We start from the raw sequence: 9,666 nt of genomic DNA, 5'->3' as shown, positions 1-9,666 counted from the left end.
TTTTGTATGTATATATATATACTGTATATATATATATATATACACACACACACACACACACACATATATATATATATATATATATAAATTGCATATATCATATATTTTAATTTTTTTGTATATAACTCTACTTCAAGCACTTTGCGTGCTTTGACAGTATTGTAATTGTCAACAATCATGTCAATAAAGCTTTGTACTCTGAGATAAAGTGACAAATAAGCAGAAAAACAGTGAGAGAGAAATGGTCTTAGACCAGTACCACATTTCCTATTTATTTTGATTCAAAGTGAAAATCAAAATAAAAGAGTATGTTTTTACTCAGCACCATCTGTCCTGTTCCACAGATCCCTTTCTTACCCTCTCCCATCTCTTTCTCTCTCTGTGCTGAGATATCACTGATATCGAAGGCCAGATGAGACCATGAAGCAGTCTGAGATACAACCACTGGTGTTTGGTGTATCACAAGAAATTAGCTGTGCAGGAGTTTTGTCCTATAGCAGATCAGAGAAAGACCAGAAAGAACATGCATGACTGACAGACAAACAAGAATGAAAGACAGTCTGCTGTCTGTCCTATTCCTGTTTGACCACCTCACCTCTTCTTTTGCTTTCTGTAACAAATACACTGTGCCTGCATCATCTCTCTCACTGAATAATTAGCATTTTCATACCTCAGAAATATAACGGATGGCAATTTCAGGTAAAGGTCACAATAAAATCAACCTGCTGTATCTCCACATATCAGTGTCTTCCAGGATAAATGCCCCTCACTCTGCTGCCTGCAACCATTGCATTCGGGGTCCATGCTAACCAGGCAAACCTTAACCCCTTGGTTGCTGCACTTCAGTCACTTCTGGTTCTGTTTAGGTTAGGATGCTGTTGGAGAAGGTAGCTGACTATGAAGACAGTAGATAAGGGCAGCGCACTTGGTTCTGGAAAAGAAACATGGTTTCAGGAGCAGGTGAGTGATTGAGATGAAGTACCAGTTCTGCATTACACTGTGGATGTGTGTGTGTGAATGGTATTCAGTCTTCAGTCTCTGAGTGACAGTTGCTGTGCAGAAAGACAAGCCAGAGATGATGCTGTTAGAGCCATGACACTGAGAAATAGCAGTGGAGTGCTGTTGAGAAATTAGAAATATTTGCATGAAATTGCAGTATTTGAAAGAACTGCAAATATATTGCAAATTTCATACTGCATATTTTATATACAGTATATACGCAAATAAAATGTAAAGTATATATTTGCATTTTATGTTCTTTCAAATACTGCAGATATTTCACACAAATATGTCTCATTTCTCAACAGCACACACCAATGAATTGAGAATGCGCAATGAAGAGTTAAATTATGAGAAATATTATAAAGATCCACCATTCCTGAACAGTCCAGCAAAGTGTATAATTGTTCATTGGCAAAACGTCCACAATAACATAAGGAAATATAAATGCATTATTTATGTATTTGTGTATTTATCTTGGTTGCAAAAAATTAGTGTGGCTACTTAAGATTGCTGTCAATGGAGAAAGATGCTTTGTGGCTGCAGTATTGTGTAGTTACAGCATCCACCAGCAGGGGCGACCTGACATATGCAAACCAGTCAAACCTTGACCCCCTTGGACCAATTGACCCTTGACCCTTGTTACTATGTCCGACAAGCCATGCCGCTCTCACGCCACACATCATATTCTCACGCAGTGTAAAATATACATTGAGGAGCAAAGAGGACACTAACAACACTCCGACAAACAAGACAGAGCCGGTTACTTCTGGTATGAAAAAAAGTCTCAGCTTTCAAATACAATTTTGTGGCTCTTTAATGTGTCGTGACAGATCACTGTAGTGCCTCAGTTCAAGTGGAACATGAACAGATCATCTTTTCATATTTACTAGTTAAAGCACAAAATAAACATGAATGAACATCAGCAGGTATTTTATTTAAAACGTGAAAAGACATCATTACACACCATTTTTAAAGTTTAAGTCCATCGGAGTTAATCTACTCTCCTGTCTAATTTGCTTGTCGGACAAAATGCTGTATTCAGTGTTATGATTGGTCAAATCGCCTGTCATTTATGCTCCCTGCGAAAGGTCAATTAGAGACAATGTCTAAACTGCTTTTGCCCTCATTTCATGTTAATTGCAACTGTACCACTTATCCTATTTCAATGAGCTCTTCTTAATGCATTGCAAGTCCCTTTGAGACTGTATGACATCTATAAGGGTTGAAGCAGATTGTTTGTAGGCTACATCAAAAATGCAGCTTAGACTGGAAATAAAAGACTGGAAATAAATTGCCTTTCCGCTCCTTGTCTCTCCATCTGTTTGTCTCTCAATGTGTGAAACACTCTAGCTTTTGAAAAGCAGGTCTTTGGTGCACAGTAATTGTTCGGACTGGTTAGCTGTATGAAAAGAAGCGATCAGTTTTGTATCTTTGATTTGGTGGCAGCCGCGGCATTACTCGTTCATTTGCGTTCATCTTCGAAGTGACAATAGAGGAAATTGGTGAACAGATTGATGTCAACAGGGGACACATTTTTTAAAATAAAACAACAAACCACAGGAAGATGTGCCAAATCAATTCAGAAATATTGCTTCATTTCATTCTCTCGCTTGTCATCACACCTTGTTTTTATGACTGATTTACATGACTCTTGCATTATTGACGCACGGCGGGCACGCACTGAATGCGATGCCGATAATAATCGAGCCAATGGCCTGTGAATGACAATAGCAAAAGATGGACTGTGATCAGAGAGATTTTCCCTGTTTGTTATGGAATCCGTGTGCCGTAGGCTAATTTTCAAACAGCATACTGCGGGCTCCATCTGCCAGAGAGACAAAAGGACTGGCACCATTTTCGTTCTCCAGTCGGGCTGTTAACTTGTCACGGGCAAAGCTGTCTCATAGAAACAAGAGGACAAAGGGGGAGAAAAAGCAGCATCCAGCAGTGTTAAAAGCAATTACAGGTGGAGGAGATCTCAGAAAAGGGCGTCTGAGATGATAACAGTTCAGTTTATGCTACGTTTGACGTGCGTGTGTGGAATTGCGTGTTAATTTAAAGCTTTCTGATGGCTTGTTCTTCCAGCAGGGTTCACGGTGTTTAGATGATGTTCCCACGCTAAGTGCTTGCATATTAATGTCGGGTATAAAAGTGCAGGAGAATTGAAGAAGATGTAGAGGCCTTGTGTAGAGGAAGCTATGGAAAAATGCGAAATCCTTCAGGTGGGTGAGAAATTAGCTGATATCTTGAATGTATTCATTACATTTTAGCTTATGGAGTTGTGTGTGTTTTCATTACGGATGTGTGGGAGAGTATAAATGCGTTTATGTGCATTCAACAGAAGGCCTGAAACTACTCCGATTGAACACATCCAGCTTCACCAACACAATTGCAAGTGTCATTGCGTTCCAAAATGTGTTAGAACATCAAGTACACATAGCCTTCTCAGCATCAGTGTTATAGAGTAAACGGTCTTCTAGTACAGTCAGTTCTTGCTTTCGTCAACTACTGTCATGACAGAACAACAGGTTTCATCTGGGTTATTGGCACAGACATTTGAAGGGAACTCTATCGCCACCTTGGGGATAGTCACCAGCCCATTACATTACAGGAATATTTAATATAGTGCTACAGGGATGACATATTTTTGTAGGCCAATAAAACAAGCAAATGTGTGTCTTTTTAGCACTTCCAGTTCCGTCATCTTTAAGTCGATGGAGTAATGGAGTAACGATGCTGGAAATTCAGCTTTGCTATCACAGTAATAAATTAGCCTACATTTTAAAATATATTAAAATAACCAGTTATTTTAAATTGTAATGATATTTTAGAATATTACATTTTTGCTTAAGAGCTTAAGAGACGTCTTTCAAAACCTTACTGATCTTACTAAAATCTTACTGACTCCAAACTTTTAAATGGTAGTGCATGTATGTACAACAGCTCTGCGGAAAAAAAAAAAGTATAAGTATTCTGCAGATGCATATTTGTGCAGACCCTGATTCCTGAGGAGAGAAAGACAGAGAAAAAGTGAAGAACAGAGAAATAAAGTCAGAAAGAGAGAGGGAGGTGTGAGAGATCTGGCTGTTGTTCAAGAAATAGTACAGTTTAGGAGTGTTGACTCATTTACATCAGAACAAAACAGACAGCAGCTTGACAGCAAGAAAGGGACATCTGCCCTCATATATAGACTGATATTTCCCTCTGCGAGCACAGACTTCAGTCAGACAGAAATGAGGTTCTGTTTTCATGTGCTTCGGTGGGGCTGGAGGAGTTTTCATCCAACAGAAGTGTGATTATGTCACTGAAACTTCTGATATTACTTTTGCTTATCGAGTTCTGTTTCATATGAGCGCTTAAATGAGCTGTTATGCCCCTTTCCTTGATCAAAGTTTGACTCACCACAAACTCAACATGAAGTTTGATCAAACCTCAGGAGTACAGAAACATACATTCACCATCTCCTCCCCCTCTTTTTAATAAGGCAAATAAACCACAGAACACAATCAATCAAGCAATCAAACATAAAATAAAGAATAAAACATCCACCCATTGTAGCTTTTTTAAAGCACTCAGGTACTATGGAACTGATGAGTATTACCATACTGACTCCCCTCATCCATCATGGCTGTCTCATCCAATCAGAGAGCAGGATCTCAAATTGATCTGCCCTATAAACCTTTAGAAATGTCACTTTCTCTCTTGGTGTTTCACTTTTACTCAGGGCTCTATTAGTCTGCTAAATTATGCATCAGTTTTGCATTGCCAGAGGTTACCAATACCAGCGCATAATAGGTATTCAAAGGAAAAGTGAGGAGCAAATGAAGAAAGCTAAGCTTACTTTACATGGTTGATTCCAGCTCATTAGCTGGTCCAAACTTGGAAGATCAGATGGAAGGCCAGCTGATAGATAGATCTCATTTCAACCTATAAAATATTGAAAAAGACAGTTAGAGGTGGTAGACCACCTTGGAAAACTGACAAAACTGCTACAAATGGCTAAACAAAGTAAGTTACACAAAAAGGGGGGAAAGGAGCAGCAACAAGAACAGGAAAAATATCAGGGCTTATCAAATGTTTTAATGACAAAGACACCATATATAATGAAATTTTTACATATAAAGACCCATTTATATATTGTAAAGATAGTATAAAATGTGATTATTAATACTGTTGATTAAAATTACAGTATATAATTGGCTTACAAAAAACAAAGGAATAGTTACAGGAACGGGAAAAAAAAATATATCAGGGGCTATTAAAATCTTTTGATGATGAGGACCACCATATGTAATGATATTTTTACATATTCAATGCCATTTATATTATGTAAAAATTATATAAAAATGTTATTATTAATACTTATGATTTTAAAAAAATATATAAAAAAGGGGGGAAAGGAGCAGTAACAAGAACAGGAAAAATATCAGGGCTTATCAAACGTTTTAATGACAAAGACACCAAATATAATGACATTTTTACATATAAAGACCCATGTATATATTGTAACGATAGTATAAAATGTGATTATTAATACTGTTGATTAAAATTACAGTATATAATTGGCTTACAAAAAACAAAGGAATAGTTACAGGAACAGGAAAAAAAATATATCAGGGGCTATTAAAATCTTTTGATGATGAGGACCACCATATGTAATGATATTTTTACATATTCAATGCCATTTATATTATGTAAAAATTATATAAAAATGTTATTATTAATACTTATGATTTAAAAAAATTATATAAAAAAGGGGGGAAAGGAGCAGTAACAAGAACAGGAAAAATATCAGGGCTTATCAAACGTTTTAATGACAAAGACACCAAATATAATGACATTTTTACATATAAAGACCCATGTATATATTGTAACGATAGTATAAAATGTGATTATTAATACTGTTGATTAAAATTACAGTATATAATTGGCTTACAAAAAACAAAGGAATAGTTACAGGAACAGGAAAAAAAATATATCAGGGGCTATTAAAATCTTTTGATGATGAGGACCACCATATGTAATGATATTTTTACATATTTAATGCCATTTATATTTTGTACAAATTATATAAAAATGTTATTATTAATACTTATGATTTAAAAAAATTATATAACTGGTTTATTAAAAAAATATGATATTTTCAAATATGATGACATTTTACATAGTATAGAAATGTGATTATTAATCCTGCTGATTAAAAAAAAAAAGTATACAATTGGTTTATTAAAAATCAAAGGATTAGTTACTAGCTACAGGAAAATAAAAATAAAAGTTAAAACAAAAAAAACAGGCATTAATAAATGACAAGGACCAAAATAGTTTAGACCGACGTAAAAATGGTTTTAAAACGTTTTTTTTTTTTTTTTTACTTTTCCCTTTCAGCCCCCAGTTTGAAAACCACTGCATTATAAAATGTTTGGCATGTATTCCCTTCAAAGGTTTGTGTGTTTCTGCATTAAAACTGGGCATGCATGTGTTTAATTCAGCTTAATTGTTTGGGTATGCATCTCCACCTGCATGCTATGCTTTGTGATTGATAAACATCAGCCATTTAACATAAACACCAGCTCATTTGATTTGCGTTGCCTCTGGCGACCTATGCAACAGATCGATTGTATGTATGTGACTTCAAAAGTATAAACACCCCCTCATAAAACTGACACGTTAGTTTGATGTGTGACACCTCTGTCGTCTTCGCTGACTGATGTCTTTCATCACACACACCGGTGCTCTGATATCCACATCCTGTTTTCATATTGAACCTGTCTTAACAGATCCCGTTGATGGATGACGCCAAATAAAACGGATAGAGTTCAGCACAGGCTCACTTTGCGAGTTAGATTCATCCCTACTCTAATTAAGCCGAAGGAAATATTAAACGCAGCTCTTTTGACTTGACGGAGAGTAAACAGCTTGTGTTTGTTAATAGCAGCTTGTTAAAATTCTGCATGGGAGGATTAACGCAACTTCAACAAAGCACTGCTGGACGGCAAGTTGTTACCACTCTACGCGCCACATGCAGCTTCACCGGCCCATCGTTTTTTATTTATTTTACTAATATGTTGTCAATATGCAGAGACACACGGCATTTGAGCAATCTGTAAAGCTGTCGGATAATCCCCCGAATCATCTGTACCAAATACCGTCACCTACCGCAGCTGCATGTGTTTACGGCATTGGCAACATGCTAAGGCAAGAGAGGAATGTAAATGTATATTTTCAGCCAGAGCATGGATGGATTTGCATGAACTAATCTGTTTTTTTTTTCATACACATACATATTGAACAAATCTGATTGTGTTCAATCCCTGATATGACAGTTTTGTTCATTGCCACTTAGAAGAAAGTTAAAAGTCCAAATCATTGTCCACAAGCCTTTGATTACAAGCTGCTTGCTTAGAGTACAAATGTCCAAATCAATCATTTGTTGGCTTGACGGACAGTCATTGCACTAACCAAGAGGTCTGAGAAACACACAAGCTCAGAGTCATCAAAAGCTCTTTAAAGTTTAATGTGCAGTTTTGCCAAAGCTACTGATTTCAGCTTGTCATTTTGTTTCCAAAGACAGAGCCAGACAGAAACGGACTCTTGTGTAATGGCTCTTTTCCCACCGTTTGAAAGCAGCTGTCATGTTCTATTTACATTTCAAACTGACCGGTAGCTGTCTTATTACAGAGTGATCAGGTCATAAGTTGCTTTACTTTGAACTAAGCTGACAAAAATCTAAAAATTGATCTTGACTGAGCTATTCGAGTAATGAGTTGGAAAACATGTTTAGTAAAAAATTGTACAAAATGTATTTATTTATTTATTTGAGTTGCAAATAAGTCTAGAAAAAAGAAAAAAAAATGTTTATTAATAAAATCTCAAATTTATTTTATTTATTTATTAAATTGATCAAAATTCCTTTTTTAGCTTTCTATTCATCAAAGAATCCTGAAAAAAAATCTAAGTTTTCAAGCAGCACAACTATTTTTAACATATAATAAGATAATAAGAAATATGTTTTGAGCAGCAAATCAGCCTATAAGAATTAGTTCTAAAGGATCATGTGATACTGAAGACTGGAGTAATGATGCTGGAAATTCAGCTTTGCATCACAGGAATAAATCACATTTTACAATATATTCAAATAGAAAACAGTTCTTTTAAATTGCAAACATATTTTACAATATTGTTGTTTTACTGCATTCTTTGATTAAATAAATGCAGCCTTGGTGAGCACAAAAGTTAAAAAACATCATAGATTGTGTACAGTATATATAATATATTATGATGGTATTATGAATCTGCACCTGTGACCACAAACTCATCATCTAAGTTTGCAGGAGCTTAATGGTTTGACTCTGACAGTCATGACGCAGTGCACCTGTCTATGACACATTGTTGAGAAGCGTCTTAGGCTGTCATCTATGTCATCTGAGAGGCGCTGGGTCAAACATGATGCTCCTGTGATGGGAGACAGAAGGATCAGTGTAAATCTCAGAATCACGATTACTTAAAACTCAGGACTGAAGAGACGTACTCAAATCTGTTGACTTTCATCTGCTGTGAAAAGCTCACTGCTTGTGTCCCGCCTCTCTCTCTGTGTGTTGATCGACAGGTGCGTGCTTGGCAGGGTCAGGAGGTTGAGGCGGTCCAGGTGTGGGTTCAGCGATGCATGTGCTCCTGTGAGAGTTCATGCTCTGTCTTTCAGAGGCTACCAAGACTAAAACACCACTTCAGCCTTTGCTTTGCTGTTTGTTGACTGTTTACAATATATATATTTTTTCCTTCAACATCAAACTCTCAGCTACAATCCCCTTGCTGTTTTCCATTCCTCACAATCCTCTTATCTGTGAAGAAACATTTTAAAATGGAAGACATTAGAAAACCACAGACGATTACAGAATCAATTAAATAAGAGGAGCATTTTTAATTAGCAGTAGGTATGTTTATGTGCACTAATTTGTCAATCAAAATGAATCCAATCTGCATATGAAACCTAAACATTGGTATATATTTTTCCGAAGAGCTTTTTAAAGGGGTCATATGATGCTGCTAAAAAGAACATTATGTTGTGTATTTGGTGTAATGAAATGTGTTTATGCGGTTTAAGGTTCAAAAAACACATTATTTTCCACATACTGTACATTATTGTTTCTCCTCTATGCCCCGCCTTTCTGAAACGCGTCGATTTTTACAAAGCTCATCGGTCTGAAAAAGCGAGGTGTGCTCTGATTGGCCAGCCATCCAGTGCGTTGTGATTGGCCGAATTCCTCAAGCGTGTGACGGAAATGTTACGTCCCTTACCATATTGTGATGCCTGCGGCAACCACATGTGACGACCCCGGGCTGGACTCCGCTTCGTCCACGGTGAAAGCCGATCCGGCGATCAACAGCACGAAGTTGAAGTATTTCCTCAGCGACCAGCACGGATCAGCTCCAGGCATGACGAAGCGATGTCGTCCTCTTTTGGAAGGCCAACCAAAGTAGTTTCACTTTCACAACGAAACACACAGTGCCTTCACGACATGGCAGTGGCGGCAACAACAATACTACAGCGAGAATAAAAGTTACGCCTTCTTTCTTTGCGCGAACATTTAGGCGGCGTTATGCAAATCTTCCCAGATAGTGACGTAGGCATGTGGGGGCGTGTTAGAACGAGCCGTTTTAGGTAGG

The sequence above is a fragment of the Sinocyclocheilus anshuiensis genome, unplaced genomic scaffold (assembly GCF_001515605.1).
Source record: "Sinocyclocheilus anshuiensis isolate Anshui unplaced genomic scaffold, SAMN03320099.WGS_v1.1 scaffold850, whole genome shotgun sequence".
Taxonomy (NCBI): Eukaryota; Metazoa; Chordata; class Actinopteri; order Cypriniformes; family Cyprinidae; genus Sinocyclocheilus; species Sinocyclocheilus anshuiensis.
The sequence above is the reverse complement of the archived record's forward strand: the minus strand, read 5'-3'. Positions refer to the sequence as shown.